We start from the raw sequence: 19,320 nt of genomic DNA, 5'->3' as shown, positions 1-19,320 counted from the left end.
ATAATTCAGACAATAAAGCAAGATAGGTAGACAAACCAATAAGTATAAGTCCAATAAAATCGGAGCCCAAGTACACGTCATCGCCTAAGTGAAGTATCTAATCCCAATTGCACCAAGTCTCAGTATAACAAACCGAATCCCACATCACAAGTACAACACCAAATCATCTCAATGTAAGTCGTGAATGCAATGCAATGCAATAATGTATGGATGCCATGCAAATGTTGTGTACACATGTACTCCGGACGAAAATATCAACATCTCGGTAGCACAACCTAAGGTGACTCGCGAAGTCTAAGTGCCACCCGTCCCAGATCTTTGCCCAATAGACAGACGGGACCCCAGATCTTTGCCCGCTGGGGGTTCTCAGCGGCACCACCCTGGGGGACCCGCGGAGTCCATGCTCACTCAATCCACGATTCCGAGGCTAACATCGGATATCAGACTCTCATTTAAAAACCAAGCCAAGCTCATCACAATGTTTCATCAAGTATCATCAGTGTCTCAACAGTACATCATGAAGAATGAGAGTGCGTGCAATGCATGTATCAACATCAATAATCATGCTCAATATCATAAGTACCAACAATGGGTACGCCAACAATATATCAAGTCACAAGTACCAACAGTGGGTACGCCAACAATATATCAAGCCACAAGTGCCAATAGTGGGTACGCCAACACAATATCATAATCAAGATGGAACAACAGATTCCAATATCTACTAACAACACGTGGCATCAAGCCAACACGATAGAACAATCAAATAACAACACAACGGGGTGGCTAGCCCCAAACACACAACAGGGCCCAACCTAAGGCAATATCCAACCCGACTTCATACCCAAAGGTTCACATGCTATCTTCGACAATATCATCTAAATATATGTTTCGCTACACGAAGTCTCACCAAGGGTAAGCCATAACCTACCTGGATGGCCGAACCGCAAACACCAACCACTCACTCATTTGCCTTGCCTTTCTGCCGAGCCTCAGAACCAAATTAGTCTAGGCAGAATTGAAATCTAGATTAGAAATCATGAAGAACGATACTAATATTGCTACCATTCAATTTAGGTCAAATCTAACCCTATAAATTGGGGAAACATGGCCCACAAGGTCAAAACGGGAAGTTTGGGAGCAAAATATAAAATTAAGCACTAGGTGATCATAACCCAACAACTAATTGCTGATTCAACTCATGGATTCACTTAATTTCTGATTTCAAGTAAAACCCCCAATTTTGGGTATAAACCCTAACTCTTTGATCCAAGAATTCAACTCTAATACTGGAAGATATATGATTAACAAACTTAGATTAATCAAAATCTAGCATAAATCCCATCAATTTCATCATTAATAAGCCTAGACAGAACATTCATCAAAACCCATTTTCATCATCCATTACTAAGGAATTTCTAAGGAAGAAGGAATCTATGATGATTAGAAACAGGGAAATTAGTAAAGGGATTAACAAAACTTACCACTAAGAACCTTCTCCAATAATCTTCTAAAACAGTCCGCAAGAGCTCAAATTTCAAAATGGCATTAAATGATAGACTCAGGGCTTATTTAATGCACACTTAATGAAATAATCGGCCTGTTACCGCCACGGCGATAACGGGTTCGCAACAGGGACGTCGCAACAGCGCCCACCAGACCGTCCCAGCAGTCTGGGCCAAGACATACTTGGCCGCCCCAGAGGCCAACACGCCGCAACAGCGGTGCCGCCAATGCAGGCACCAGGTACCAGAATCCCACCAGGTTTTCTAAGTCTCAAACGAAATCCCGAACCACTCCCGAGGCCATCTACTCATAAACCACATACACAGACCCACACAAAAATACGCTTCGAACGCGCTCGTGGCCTCGAAATTTCCAACGGAGATCTCGTTGACCGACTCAACTCCCGATACCTCATTTCCAAATTTCCAACTCAAGGCCCAAAATGCATCCGAGTGCATTGGGAACCGAACCAGATATACACACAAGTTCTAAAAGATCATCCGGACCTCTCGGAATCGACGGATTTCCGAAAAAGGTCTGTTTACCCAAAAGTCAACTTTGGGTCAACTCTTTTTCACTTTAAGCCCAATTTCACAAAAAGTTGCCCGAATCCTATCTAGACACCTCGGGAAGCGTGCCAACTATTCTCTCGGGTAAAATGTGAGCTAACCAAGCTCGAAAAATGGCGAAAATGCCGGAAAGTCTATAACGATCAAACGGTTCGTTACATTTTTCATCATTAATATTCTTTTACTACTACTATACTCGGTGAATGGAAATGTGTTTTCTAGCCTATATTGTGTGCACATAATGCTTTGGTTACAAAATTGAATTAGTTATAGTGAAATATGTTTTTTTAGCTCATATTTGAGTCATTGTGTGCATAAATGTTTTGTGGGGACAAATTTTATAAGGATTTTGATCTTTTCAAAACATGTGTGGGGTTTACCTTTTACAGTTCCTTTTGAGTCTATCTGGTTGAAGTACGTGGAAAAAATGGATTTTTTATTTAAAGCTAGAAAATATTAGAAATTACTACTATTAACAAGAGTGAGTTGAGCTCACTTTCTAGTCGTCCGTCTGGGCCTCATTTAGACAACAACTAATATTAAAAAAAAAATTGCGGGCCCCCCGTTTAGACAACAACTAATATTTTTTTTAAAAATGTGGGCCCTATAATTCTAATATATATATATATCCGTTCCAATTTAATAAAAAAAATTGTGAGTCCCATATATATTAAACAACCACTAATATTAAAAAAAATGGTGCAAATTAATAATGTCAAAAAAAAAGTGCCCCCCATATTAAAAAATCAAACAATATTCATGTAATTTTCAAAATATCTCATTAAGTCAATAATGATGGATTCATTGCCACGTACGTATTCGTAGCAAACACTAATATAATTAAGTTTTAAATACGGAGCACAAACTACAATGTTATATTAATCGTGTTTTGAACATAGTATCCCATATTGACAAAATCAAGCAATATATATATAAAAAAAAAAAAAAAAAGTGAATCACATATTAAAAAAATAAATAATGTCAAAAAAAAAGTGCAAAAAACAATTGTGGGCCCCATAATTCTAGTGTATATATATATATATATATATATATATATATATATATATATATATATATGCATAAAAATAGTGCAAATTAATAATGTCCAAAAAAAAAGTGCACCCCGTATTAAAAAATAAAACAATATTCATGTAATTTCCAAAGTATTTCATTAAGTCAATAATGATGGATTCATTGTCACGTGTGTATTCGTAGCAAACACTAATATAATAAAATTTTAAATACGGAGCACAAATTATAATATTATATTAATCGTGTTTTGAGCATAGTATTCCTTATTGACAAAATCAAGCAATATATATATAAAAAAAAAAAAAAAAAAAAAAAAGTGAATCCCATATTAAACAAATAAAAAATGTCAAAAAAAAAGTACAGACTTTGTATTCGTAGCAACACTAATATAATAAAGTTTTAGATACGGAGCACAAATTACAATGTTATATCAATCGTGTTTTGAACATAGTATATATATTATATGCATAAAAATAGTGCAAACTAATAATGTCCAAAAGGGTGGCCCCATATTAAACAACACCAAGCAATATAAAAAATAAAAACAAAAAAAAAAACTATATAAAGCATATTAATATTAAAAAAATAGTGCAAATTAATAATGTCCAAGCAATATATATAAAAAAAAAAAGTGAATCCCATACTAAAAAAATAAAAAATATGGGATACATAGTATCCCATATTGACAAAATCAAGCAATATATAAAAAAAAAAAAAAAAACAGTGAATCCCATATTAAAAAAACAAACAATATCAAAAAAAAAAAGTGCAAAAAAAAATTGTGGGCCCCATAATTCTAATATATATATGCATAAAAATAGTGCAAATTAATAATGTCAAAAAAAAAAGTGCACCCCGTATTAAAAAATCAAACAATATTCATGTAATTTCCAAAGTATCTCATTAAGTCAATAATGATGGATTCATTGCCACGTGCGTATTTGTAGCAAACACTAATATAATAAAGTTTTAAATACGGAGCACAAACTACAATATTATATTAATCGTGTTTTGAACATAGTATCCCATATTGACAAAATCAAGTAATATATAAAATAAAATAAAATAAAAAGTGAATCCCATATTAAAAAAATAAACAATGTCAAAACAAAAAGTGCAGACTTTGTATTCGTAGCAATCACTAATATAATAAAGTTTTAGATACGAAGCACAAATTACAATGTTATATCAATCGTGTTTTGAACAAAGTATATATATATATATGCATAAAAATAGTGCAAACTAATAATGTCCAAAAGGGTGGGCCCCATACTAAACAACACCAAGCAATATAAAAAATAAAAACAAAAAAAGGAAGAAACTATATAAAGCATGGGTTTAGACCCATGCTTCCATTGTCCCTTAAAAAAAAGGGTGGGTTCCATACTAAATAACACCGAGCAATAAAAAAAAAAGGAAAAAAAAAAAGTGGAACTCACCATCTCCAAACTCATGGGAAAAAAAAAGTGGACCATATATTATCAAAATCAAGCAATATCAAAAAAAAAAAAAAAAGTGAACCCCATATTAAAAAAAATATAATGTTAAAAAAAAAGTGTTGGCTTTGTATTCGTAGCAAACACTAATATAATAAAGTTTTAGATACGGAGCACAAACTACAATGTTATATTAATCGTGTTTTGAACATAGTATATGTATATATATTATATGCATAAAAATAGTACAAACTAATAATGTCCAAAAAAAAAAAAGTGCACCCCATAAAGGGTGGACGTCATACTAAACAACATCAAGCAATATATATAAAAAAAAATAAAAAAAATAAAAAAAGAAAAGTTGAACCCACCATCTCCAAACTCACTATAAAAAAAGAGTGGACCCTGTTACACCTCGGAAAATCTTCCGTTGATGCACAAGTGAATGAACTAGTGAGGAGTACGAGTATACGATATTTCCGTAAGTAAGAAATGACATTCGATGACCCTAGATAAGATTTCAAAGATGTTTGAGATAGGGGAAGAAAGTTGGCCAAGATAAGCCAAGGCATACGATAGGTATCGGAAAGGAATTGCGAGTAACGAGTTAACGAGGACTTAATGATGTCGTGGAGAAGATTTATAACGTCCCTTAGATTGGTAGTGAAGTGTTGAACAAGTGCTAAGAAGGTCCCATAAGGATTGGAGATCAATCGAGTCGACGAAACGAACTTCGGAACCACTGGGGATTATACGGCCAAACATACTGGCCGTATAAATTATGCGGTCCGTATGTTTGGGACCGTATAATCATCCCAGAGTGGCCTAACTTTCTGGACCAAATGTACGGCCAAACATACGACCCGTACAAATTATACGGACCGTATGTTGGTCTGTATATACGGTCGGGACAGCATGGTTCATTAAATAAGGGGGGTCAAGGTTTATTTCATTTCATTTCCATATCACACCCCTTCTCTCTAAAACATCTCTCTACATTTATTCCACAAGAATTCAAGAGTTATTAGTGATCAACAACATAAACCAAGTGAATCAAGTGTAAGAAAACCCATTAAAGATCATTCAAGTCAAAAAATCTCATTGGAGATGAACTAGGGTTTTTGCTCAAGTGGAGTATTATCAACCAAGACTTGTTCCTACAACATCTAAGGTAAGATTCATGGTATTTCTATGTTGTTTAAGGTATTTAAGAGTTGAAATACTTGGATTGTAGAAGGACATAGAAAAATGGGTCATGAATGTGGAATAGTGCCATTTTGAGTAATAGCTTGAATTGAGTCATGATTCTTGATGTATTGTGATATAAATATGTTATAAATGACGTTGAGAACATGGGATAGGCAATGTATGTGAATGAACGTAGTCGTGTGTTATGGCCATGGATATGGGTGATTGAAAGTGAATTGAGAAATGTGGATAATGTGGATGGATAATGACTATTGTTATAGTATTGTGAATGTATTATTGACGTTTGGGAGTTGATATACGCTATGGAGGAATGTCGTATAAATAAAGGAGATGCTGTCCGATTTTCTCTAGTTTTAGTCATGTATGCTAACTATCGATTTCTAATGATGGTATGACTTTAATGAAGGTAGCAACGCGAGCGTTGAAGAGAATGTGCAAGTGGTAAATAGTTGAACGGAAAGGTATGTAAGGCTAACCCTTCTTTCATAAGGCATGGTTCTTTGGCCAAACATCTAAATCTTCCCTAAGTCTATGATGTCTTTCAAACGATTCGATTTTCCGAGCTAGTAAGCTCACGATTCTTGATATGCTACGATTGTGCTAAGTTCCTCTTATGACGAGTAAGCCTATAAAGATAGACGCAATGAATGATGATAATAGTGATAATGATGTTGATGATGACTATAATGGTAATAGCTATCACGATAACGATGACGATGATAATAACAAAGATGCTTATGAGCTATTATGTATATGTATCTATGTATGACGATTATGGAACCCCGAGCTTATAAGGCCGGGTAGAGTAAGTATGTATATGATTATGTAATGCACGCACACCTCTGCAGATGGTACGGATAACCCTGACGCCTTGGTAGGGCTAGGTAGATGTAACCCTGATGTCTTGGTAGGGCCAGGTATGTGTAACCTTGAGCCTTGGTTGGCCAAGTATGTATGAAACACCGATCCTTCATGGTCGGGTATGCTATGTAAATGCTATGTAGATGATGTGATTATGTATATGATATAGATACGAGTATGAACACGAATATAATACGATATGAATGTGAATAAGGGTATGTATACGAATACGAGTACAAATATGGAACGGATACGATTATGGATGTATGTACACAAATACGCATTAGAAATGGAAAGTTCCTACGAAAGACAAGTAAGTGCCATGACGACGATAGTAATATCTCCCATCCTATGTTACTTCTTATGTTGTCCATTATGCTTCTATGTTGATGTTGATCATGCTTTACATACTCAGTACATTCTTCGTACTGACGTCCTTTTGTTTGTGGACGCTGCGTCATGCCCGCAGGTGCACAGGGAGACAGGCTTGATCCATAGCTACATTCTCAGAGACTACATAGCAGAGCTCCATTTCATTCGGAGTCATAGCTTTTGGGTACTTATTCTTTTGTGTACATAATTATGGGCATAGCGGGGTCCTGTCCCGCCTATATGATATGTTGTACTCTCCTTAGAGGCTCGTAGACATGTGTATATGGTTAGATATATCTGGCCTTGTCGGCCTATATTTTGTATATCATTTTGTTAGCCTTGTCGGCTCATGTACATTGGTATGGCGTGGATGCCTATGATGATATAAAGATGTTGTTGTCCAATGGGACTAGTATGATTGATGAGTAGAAATGTATATTTAACTATGTGGTTCACCTAGATGTAAGAGTAAGTGTATGATAAGGGGTGCCCGGGTGGGTTAGCACCGGGTGCCCGTCGCAGCCCTAGTCGGGTCGTGACAGACCCCATATTAACAAAATCAAGCAATATAAAAAAAAAAAAAAAAAAAAAAAAAAAATGAACCCCATATTATAAAAAAAAATAATGTCAAAAAAAAAGTGCAGACAACAACTAATATTAAAAAAAAAATATGGGCCCCATAATTCTAATATATATATATATATATCCATTCCAATTTAATAAAAAAAATTGTGGGCCCCATATATATTAAACAACAACTAATATTAAAAAAATAGTGCAAATTAATGATGTCAAAAAAAAAGTGCCCCCATATTAAAAAATCAAACAATATTCGTGTAATTTCCAAAATATCTCATTAAGTCAATAATGATGGATTCATTGCCACGTGCGTATTCGTAGCAAACACTAATATAATAAAGTTTTAAATACGGAGCACAAACTACAATGTTATATTAATTGTGTTTTGAACGTAGTATCCCATATTGACAAAATCAATCAATATATATAAAAAAAGTGAATCCCATATTAAAAAAATAAATAATGTCAAAAAAAAGTGCAAAAACAATTGTGGGCCCCATAATTCTAATATATATATATATATATATATATATATGCATAAAAATAGTGCAAATTAATAATGTCCAAAAAAAAAGTGCACCCCATATTAAATATATATATATAAGTGCACCCCATATTAAATATATATATATATATACACATATGCATAAAAAATAGTGCAAATTAATAATGTCAAAAAAAAAGTGCACCCCGTATTAAAGTATCAAACAATATTCATGTAATTTCCAAAGTATCTCATTAAGTCAATAACGATGGATTCATTGCCACGTGCGTATTCGTCGCAAACACTAATTTAATAAAGTTTTAAATACGGAGCACAAACTACAATATTATATTAATCGTGTTTTGAGTATATGTATATATATATATATATATATATATATATATATATATATATATATATATATATATATATATATATATATATATATATATATATATATTATCACTATTCAAAGACAACTATATACACATAGATGCACTATAATCTAAAGTGTTGGGCCCGTGCACAGCACGGGCATAGGCCGTCTAGTATAATAATACCAACTGGTGCAAGTAACACATATTATATTATCAAGGATAATACCAACATATAAGTTCAACGCAAGTTCACACGACCTTAATGTGAATTGAACTTGAGATTTCTAGGTAATAGTAATACTTAGGTAGAATTTGAGTAACTTTGCAAATGTTTTGAAGAAATCATCATCATAAAATCCTCATATATATTATGGAACCATTTAAATAAGAGATTTTTTTTTTTTTTTGTATCACTTGGCCAAGCTTATAACCAAGAGATTCTTCTAAAAACGTCTCTATCTTTTTACTCCAGATAAAAAAGTTTCCAATTTTTGGAGAGCATTTCTGCAAAACTTTATAAAACCAAACATGGCAATATTTGTTATGTTTGGACCCTTTTGAGGACATCTCACAAAATTAAACTCCTGTTAATTAATATACTTTCACGAACGCATTACACTTTTATCTTTCAGGTCCATCATGACATGTGGTTCAAAAAATAATTCTATGTTGCAATTTGACACTAAAATGATTTTGAATAATCATAATTTAAATCTATTTAAAAATCAAGAATGAGAACAAATTACGTGCGACCAAACTTCTTGGCTTTTGCAGCCCACAATTATTCGATAAAAAACTTTCACCATATCCATATCCGGTAATTAGCATTTCATTGGGTGCTCAATTTTAATTAAAGGATAACTCCAAGGTTTAGCCTAATTCGGATCTTTTTATGGAAATCAGTTATATCGATAAAAATGATAATTAACTTGTTATCGCATAAACCACACCGATATAAAACAACAATTTGTAACTTAAATCCGTTTTCGAATACATTGATACAAAATCGCAATCTACAAATCTCCATATCAAAAGTTATCATCATATCTTACCATAAAAAGGGGGTAACATATAGGGCAACTTACACAAATAACAACATTTTAGGAGCTCTTAACGAATAGTAGCTATCTTTTACATACTTATGGTTCGTAGCTACATTTAGGCAATTCGCGTGTATTTGAATACACTGATCAGTTGTATCCAACCTTATCTGATGTCAAGTGTATTTGACTGTATTTGAATACATGGAACCTTAATTTCTTTGAATACATCTATATTCAAATGATTGTATTCCAGTGCATTTAAATACACGACGGAGCTGTGTATTTTAGTGTATTTATATATTGATGTATCCTTTTGTTTTTGTTGTATTTGAATGTATTCAAGCTCTGATCAGCAAGGTCTCCACCGGCGTCGCAAAGTTGAATGTACTTACACTCATAAATCCTTTTAATTAATGAAAAATAATCATTTTGAATGTATTCGACTGTATTTAAATGTATTTACACTTAAATAAATGAAGTAAATTTCCCTAAGATATAATGGGTGCGTCGGCCCAAACTAATATAATGGGCCGAAACTGCATGCAATGTTGAGAAAATGTCACGAAGTGAGGCCCGGCCCAACAAAGCTTTTCCTCTTCTATACTTAGCTACACCAAGAAATTAATGTCTCTCTTAAATCAGCCACTGCAGCAGCTATGTTGAAGAAATTTCACAGTTTTCCCTTCAAATGGGCTGGTCTTTGATTTTTGGCATTCAAATGGGCTGGCCTTTAATTTTGGCCTTCAAAATCGAACTTATGTCCAACGGAATGATTAGGAGATTCTTTAGAGGAAATACGGGGTTTTGCTTCTGGCGGCAACATGCTTGGTCCCGCTTATGGGGTGGGGCATAAGTTCTTTAAGGGCACGGAATATGATTTATGGATATTATGATGTGAAAATATAAACTTATGTCACGCAAAAAAGTTGTTTATCTTGACGAGAAAAATAAAAGATCAACACAAAATAGGGAGAAAAGTGCAAATGATCCGCTATGTTTGGATCAGTTTTGTCTATGTTAGAAGTGTTGATCTCACTTTATTAAGCACTTTTTATATCAAGGAGTGCGGTGAGATGGTTGAATTGCTTCACTTTTTATCAAATGTTTCGGGATTCTAACTCTCGAAAAAAAAAATCTTGAAAGGAATCACTTTACCTGTTTAGTAAACTTACCAGAGTTGAATCCGAAATAGTCAAGCTAGTGGAATTCGAATACGAAATACCTAAAGGAAAAAGAAAAAGAAGAATGTGAATGAGGCTAGTGTAATTTCGGCCATTACGGAAGGCATTTCGTGTTCAGAGTCCCTTCGCATTGGAGTGGATAATGAACCCATTTCTGTTGATAAACGTCCATAAGTTAATGAAGAATTAACCTAAATAATTGTTCACCCAACCGTTCAGATTAAAAATAGCATGCAGCAATGTAATATACATATATCGCATGTATAATATGGGTATAACTAGATAGTTAGTGTATAATCTATATATATACCAGCTAGAAAAAATATATACTAAATTCAGCGGCTATTTGTGTATAGATCCCGTAGTTAATTCCATACAGTTGTCCGTTGGGTCTTCTATATTGGGTTTGCCTGCTTCCATTATGTATTGGGTGGGCTGAATGCTTGTAGTACCTGAAAGGCTATTCTCTTCAAACTAGAGGTGGGCGTTCGGTTTTTCGGTTCGGTTTTTTTAAAGTTCGGTTTGGTTTTTCGGTTTCGATTTTTTGAAAGTGGACACCGAACACCGCACCGAATTAGTTCGGTTCGGTTCGGTTTTTTGAAGTTCGGTTCGGTTTCGATTTTTCTAATTCGGTTTTTTTTAGCAATTACACATCTCTCCATTTATTTCCATTTTTCCTTCTTGAATGCTTCGAGTTACAGACTTTTACGCTAGACTAAATGTTTGAAGGTTTGATGAGTTTAGAATCCAACCATAGTGATCATCCACACATACAAGATAATATCTTCTATATACAAAATATAATGTATTATACAATGTATAATAAAATCATACGAGGTATATAAAATTTTATATAGTATATAATCAAATTATGTGAGTTATATCTAATTTATTATAATAGGTGAAATAAATTATATGAATATTATTCTATGTATAACATTTTTATTATACTATATATAATAAAAATCAACACTCAAATTATTATTATACTTGTGTTCAATATCCTGTAGTGTTAAATGAAAACTGAGATTTTATTTTTTATGGAACAACGAAAGAAGTTGAGAATAAGGAGGAAGTAGAAAAGGTAAGAAAAAAACGCTGGAAAAAAAATCTTGTAGAATAAGGAGGAAGTATGAAATTGTATAAAAGCAGTTATAATATGAACAACAAATAGGTATTGGAGTTATTCACGTCTGAAGGGTTTCCTTATATATATAGCAATTTGATTTACTATAAAATACTTAACCTGCCATGTAATGTTTAATAACATTTAGTTGTTAAGAGTATGTAAATATTATAATATTATTGCCTACTTATGTTTTTTTCCCCAAAAAAATTATATTCGTGTAGTAAACTTTCAAAAAAAAAAAATGGTTAAATCGAAAAACCGAAAATCCAGAACCGAACACCGAATTTGCTATTTAAAAAAACCGGAACCGAACCGAAACACCGAAAACCGAAAAACCGAATTCATTCGGTTCGTTTCGGTTCGGTTTTTCGGTTTTCGGTATTTATGCCCACCCCTACTTGAAACTCATTGGTTATCATCCCGACAACAAATGGGAAGCAAAATATTTGGATAATTTTGTTTTTCCTCATATTATGTTGGACTTGATATGTATGTGCAAAGTTAAAATTTTGAACCTCGCTATTAACCACATTAAGCTACATAAAATTGACAACTCGACTATATATCATACTATTTGGAACTCTTAAAGGGTGTGTTCGATACGGAGGAAAATGTTTTCCAAGAAAACTGTTTTTGAAAAATGTGTTCTTGGAAAATAGGTAAATTTCTACAAATTTTCTCATGTTCGTTTGAGTAGGGGAAAATAAGCGAATTTCTTACTTATTTTTTCATGTTCGTTTGGTTGGTAGAAAATATTTTCAGGAAAATACCCGCACAAATCCCACAACTCCACCCCAACCCCACACCCCATACCACTCCAACCCCCCACCCCACCCCACCCCAACTTTTTTTTTTTTGGATTTCCTAAACCAGCACATCTCCCCACCACCCCCTCCAAAAATTTTAATTTTTAACCTCGCAAAATTTCAATTTTTATAATTATTTAATAAAGGTAAAATTAAATAGGAAGTAGAAAATTCGGGAGGGGGTAGGGGGCGCGTGCCAGGGGTGGGTGTAGGTAATCAAAAAAGAAACCTTTTCAAAAAAAATTTAAAGAAAAAAATTGAGGGTGGGGGTAGGGGTGCATGGATTGCAGGAGTGGTTGAGATTTGGTGGTTGGGGGGTTGGTTGCGTGGGAGGTGGGGGTGGAGGTGTGGGGATGTGATGGTGTAGAAACCCAAAAGAAAAAAATTTCATTTTTTTTGGGGGGGGGGGGGGGGGGGGGGGGGGTGGAAGGGGGTGCGGGGAGTGGTGCATGAGTTGTGGGAGTGGTTGAGGTTTGGTGGTTGGGGAGTGGGTGGTGCAAAAAATAAAAAATAAAATCAAAACTTTTTTTTGGGGGGAAGGGGTGTGGGGTTGGGTCGCCGGGGAGGGGGTGCATGGGGTGGGAGTGGTTGGGGGTGGGTTGGGTGGTGGTAGGGTGGTTGGAGCAATGCACTTGTGGACTTGTTTTTCCTACTTTTATTAAGGAAGTCATTTTCCCCATTTTTGAGAAACTTGTTTTCCTAAAGAAAATATTTTTCAAATTTTTTAACCAAATGAACATGAATAAATTATTTTCCGGAAAATATTTTCCTCCATACCGAACACACCCAAAGTCTTAAGATATCTAATGAAAATATTTTGATGCTTGAGGATTATGTGTATTAGACAACTAGTTTGAGTTTGACTACTCCGCAGTAATGCATGCATAAAAAAGATAAGCTTACCTTCTAACAGACGCTATTCCTTAAGTTTTATAATAATATAATTGATGGTTTGTGATTAGATGTATCAATTTTAATAAATAAAGACATTTAACACATATCCAAAGTTTCATTAGAATTTAAAATGTTTAAAATTAAAGAATTTTGTATTACAAAAATGTATCATTATTTTTCTAACAAACTAAAAGAATGTCATATGAAATAAAACAAAAAAGAAAGAGTAGTAAAGAAAGATATATTATTACGTCTTTTAAGCATTGTTATCAAATTATAGCCTGTTTTTGACCAAACTTTTAAAAATAACTTATTTTAAAAAGTATTTTTTTCAAAAGTAGTACTTTTGGCTAAAAGCAATTTGTGTTTAGCCAATTAATTTTTAAAAAGTATTTTTGAGCAGCAATTAGTGTTTGGCCAAACTTTTAAAAAGTGTTTCTATATGTATTTTTCAACAGTTTGTGTTTAGCCAATTAATTTTTAAAAGTACTTTTGAGCATCAATTAGTGTTTGGCCAAACTTTTAAAAAGTGCTTCTATATGTATTTTTCTCAAAAGTACTTTTCAAAAAAGTGCTTTTGGGTAAAAATTATTTTTTTTAGCTTCTGAAAAACTGCTTCTGCTACTCCCCAAAAGTACTTATTTTCTCTCAAAAGCTTGGCCAAATACTTCACTTTTTTTAAAATAAGCACTTATTGAAAAAATAAGTACTTTTGGGAGAAAAATAAATTTGGCCAAACAGGCTATTAGTTGACTATAAGATTGCAGTGAACGTTTGTACATTAGACACATAGCATCAATACTCACGATGATATGATGTCTACTAGATAAAACCAATTGATAACAATAACAAAGATAGAAAAACCGATATGGTACAATTTAACAAGTCAGTCTACATTTTTAGAGCCTATATTCAAATGGCAACTTCGAGTTTTCGCTAGTGAATGCAAAAGGTCGACAATGAAAAAGACTTAAGTGTTATAAAATCATTCTAAAGAGTTAGTACAATATATCAAAAGATGAAGCAAGAATAATAAAGAGATAAAGAGAGATAAGAGATGAGAGCTTTCTTATTCATCCCAATATATTTCAAGTGTTGTTCAAGTATATACAATATGAATCCCTATGCCTCTATTTATAGTGGTGCATAGAGGCATACAAAAGGGTAACAATAAACATGTCATTCAAAATATGAGATAATGGAAGAAAAATTAAAATGGTGGAAGATAATGGAAGAACCATTAAGATGGTGGAAGATAATGGAAGAGGCATTATATTTGTGTAGTAGAAGTGGAAATTTATTTCTAGAGTGGTGGACATCCACATTTAATATTTCATAACATTAAGTCAAATATTTTAGGTTTCTTCATCATTGGATTATAAATTATAATAATCTCATATCCCTAACTGAATTTTTGTGGCGTGTTCATATTGTTGGTGTTGTTGTTCGTCATTCTTTATCAGTTCATTCGGTTACTAATCTCTAATATTTTTTGATAGTATCACCATCACATTTTCCTTTGTCATTTTCTACTAAGATAGCTTTCAATTTGATAACGATGTCTATTCTCCATCTTGTTTCCATCAGAATGCATGTGACGACTGACGACGATAATATTTCCATTTCATTTGTCACAACCTTCGACCTTATAAATAGAGTTTTCTTATTGGTTGATTGGAGAAAGATAACGCCAACAACAGCTCTACTTAAGTCCTACATGTCTTAAGGTTGTTTCGTTTGGATCTAGTGTGACTTGACTACATTTGTCCCACACATTTTTTAGAGAATAAAAGAAATGTCTGCTTTTTTTTCTTTTTTCTTTTTCTTTTGTTGGTTCATTGGTGGAATAAAACATATCCTTTGTTTTTTAATGATCGGAAATGTTCAAATTTTAATCAACAAAAATTGTGATGGACTGGTAAGTATTTTTTTATTCTCAACCAGAAGTCTCGGGTTGAAGTCCTCCTGAGTACAAAGTCGTCTTTGTTAGGGAGCTATTTACCCTCAATGTGAGACTTCCCGGCACAAATTCAAATTTAGTTGGGTTTTAATACGGGTACCGGACACCCGATGAAAAATCAATAAAGCAATGTTCAAATTGGCTCGTGAAGAGTCTGAAATGTGTCGTATTATTAAAAAATTATTTCTTATTTCTTCTTGTCAGTAACATAATTTTCAGTATGAAATAACAATCCACGTATTTAAGTTTTTGGGAAAAATATTAAAATTTACTCCTTAAATTTTTATTATAATTTAAAATTACCTTCAAGTTGAGATTCCTTTAGAAGTAAAAAGCAGAAATGAAACTTTAACCTAACAACGGAATAATATATATTAAATCAGAATTTTAAGGGAGGATAAAGTCGTCCAATTTGAGATGAGGCAAATTTGACTAATTTTCGCGAATGATTTTATCCATATCTTTCGGTTAGAAAAAATTGTTACTCAATTTTGCGTTATTCATAATTGCTACTATTTAATAGATGATGAAATTTCTTGTCTATCAACTCCTGAATGATTGTAATCATTAACTTCTTCTATCTCAATTTTGCGTAATTCATAATTTTAGTCTATCCGAGAAAAAATCCTTCTATCTTTTTACATTTAAAAATAATTTTAGACTTTTTCATCTTACATTTTGTAAGAAGATTTACAATTTCATGAATATTTATACTTATTTTAGATCATAAATTTTGAAAATTTGTTTTTTAAGGAAAAAAAATTCAAGCTCAATCAGGGTGCATCAGGTGAATGCGTAACAACATAAGCACAAACTTCGTAAACCAGCCAGTAAGAGTACTGTATACTATTTGGAAAATTGTTGCTTAATTTATCTGTTCTTAAAGAAATCAACATCATCCCCTACTCTTCTTTTTAAATGTCGAGTCTATTTGTTTTCCGGTAGAATCGTTAGCTATTAAAAAACGAAGTTAGAGATTTGTTTGTAGGGGTTTAAAGACAAGAAGATCGTATTCAATTCGGAGACTCTCTCAATGAGCTCGGGGTTTGGTTGTTTTTCTTATAAGGGATACAAGTAATAATATTTATTTAAGCTAATAGTGTAAATGGAAAGTAAGAAAATCACAATAATGATCATATCTCCAAGAGTAAGTATATTTCTTAGCCAAATAATAATACAAGAACTGAGAACTTGGGTACAAAAGTGAGATGATCCTTTCTTCTCTCCTAAGCTTCGTTTATATAGCCAAACCCTTGGAATGTTACTACCCTAGGTGACGTCAGTTGAGTGACGCGGCTTGGACTCTGCGCACAGTGGCACTATGCTCGATGACGGCTGATGTGATGGGAGTTGTTGGGAGTGGGAGGCAGCTGTATAGATCTGTTTGAGACTCTTGCGACTATGGAAACTTCTCGCCTACGCTTTGAGTCCTCCGAGCCTGCTTACTCCCAATGTTCCAAGAGCCAGCGTCCTCAGTGCGAGAATACCCTCAGATATTTATTCCAGCATACAGATAGTCCCCCACTTTCCGGACGTTCCATTTCTGCGAAAGATCGGTAAATGGAAGAGAAAAGTTGTCAACCGTCAACCTCGCTACATGACAGTTTGAGAGTCACACTCTGGGACAACTGTTGTTATTTTCCCTTCAAGCCATCGTTTAGCATTAAATGCTCCTTGCTCCCGGATTGTGGGGTTTCGGGAAATGGAAGGACCGTCGCGTCCTATTGGCTTTCACGCATCGACATATCTGCAATCACCCTTTATGAAGCGCTTTTTCCAAGGTGTCGATTGATGTTTCCCTGACGATGCCCGCTGCTTTCCCTATATAAACCAACAATCCCAAAACGTTATTTTAATCCTGATCTCGCATCACTAATAACAATGTTCCATCTTTATTCATAACAAGTTAACGATGACTACTTTATCTTCTATCTCCGGCCCTTCAACCGTGAGACCCCTGCCGACATTTTTCTTTTTAAGACGAATATCGCCTTGCTGACTGTTGTCAATGCCTGAAATCCTCTGGCCATTGTTTGGCGAGCAACATCCTTTGATACCCTCTTGAAACTTCTGGGTTTCAGGAGGGGTTGTCTTGATCAGCCTTGACCTCTGCGTAACAAAAACATTCTTCCCTCTTGGTTAGAGGCAAAAGACCCGCTCCCATGATACCTTCTTCCGCCACTCTCGATTGGCTGGGATTTCACTGGTTCACCGACTATTCAAGAGTTTTCCGCACAAAGCATAGTATATATGTAGAACGACTGGTACCACGCGTTTGGGAGGTAATTGGATGCCTTCGTGATGCTCCTGAGCGCGGTGCCTGTCGTCTCTTACACATTTTATCCTTCTGTGATTTTTTACCGTTAACGTGCTTGCGGACTCTAATACCAACGGTACGTTTGGAAACATTCCAAATACGACCAGTACGGTTATGGTTGAATTTATGTGGCGTACCTTTATGAACAGCGCCATTATTGTTACTATTAACATAATCTCCGACTTAAGAATCCCTAAATATGTCGTAAGAGGGATAACTCCTTTCTTTATAAATGCATGCGAGAGGGAATCTCGTGTTCGTAATCTAGATCCAGGCCCTGCCGGCGTTTTTTATGAAGGCTGGAGAAAACTCATGTCGCTTACCAAACCTGTCGGCAAGTTCGATAAGAGGTCCGTGATGGTTCTGCCAACTCAGAATCGACTTTAGTTGCAACGTTGTGAGGTAGAACTGGTGACTTATGCAGCTCTTACCGTACTTCCCACGTCCGAGGACTTGGATGCGCCCCCGGTGATGAGGTCTGGTCTCGTTAGGGAGAAGGGGAATCCTTGGTGAATCATGAGGCGCACTCCTCCAGAGTCCCGGCGATTTGAGGTCCCAGCAGGTAAGGGCAAAGGGGTGATGTTCTCTGCTAACGGTGCCTCCGGATCCCCCAAACTTCAGGAAGTTGATGCCGCGATGGCGGTTCAAGGGGTCTCTATCGTGCCGGTGCCTTCGGAAATGCTTGCCCCTGCCAACAAGCGAAGTGAGGCTCCTTAAGTTCGACCTCCCTGCATGGATTACTTTGCGAATATATTTTTGGGGTTTTTTTGAAAACAATCTTGTCTTTTACTTTGTGTAATTAGATTCTGCCCGAGGTTTTCGGGGCTTTTTTGCTATGCTACAAAATTCGCATGCTTTTATTTATTGCTTTTTCCGTAATTTCTTGAATTAGGATTGATTGCTTTTAGCTTACTCTAGTTATGTTGATATTATTTATGGCCGAGTGTTCGTGATTTACTCGATCCTTTGAAGTGGAGCAGTTCAACTAAGGAAATTCTTCCACCCTGAGGATGCCTTTTCGGGACTATGCTCTGTCATGACCGTGAAAGCTTGTGTTTAAGGTATACGATGCCTTTTATGTGTCATCGCATTTGTGTGCGAGATGCTTAGGCGATTGTTTTTCCCAATCCGGGAATATTACTTCCGGCCGCCTTCATTATGATTGGGAATTTAAATTGTCCATATCATAATTAAGTAGGGGCCTCCTTTGTTCGATTGCTGGCGAGGAGAACGTCTCGACCTTGCCTTATTTTGGCATAAGGTAATGATACCTTCACGCTCTAAGGGCAACTGGTCGTGTCGTGTGTTCGAGGTGGATGCTATCGGGTCTGGGAGGACACATTCATAACAACAAAGTCAGAGTATAAGAGGCTTTTTGGAGGCAATCTGAATCGATTTATTCGATTTTCGCCTAATGCTTTGAATACATAATTGTTTCTTGCCCTTGGGCACTTAATAACAAAACAAACAAAGTAAGCAAAAAATAAAAAACATGTGAAACGTCTTCGGCCGCGTCCGTCCTAGAAATTCTGCTCTGCCGCCATTGTTAAGTAATACGTTGTTCA

Source organism: Lycium barbarum, chromosome 4, assembly GCF_019175385.1.
Source record: "Lycium barbarum isolate Lr01 chromosome 4, ASM1917538v2, whole genome shotgun sequence".
NCBI classification, from domain to species: Eukaryota; Viridiplantae; Streptophyta; class Magnoliopsida; order Solanales; family Solanaceae; genus Lycium; species Lycium barbarum.
This window is presented reverse-complemented; position numbering follows the sequence as displayed.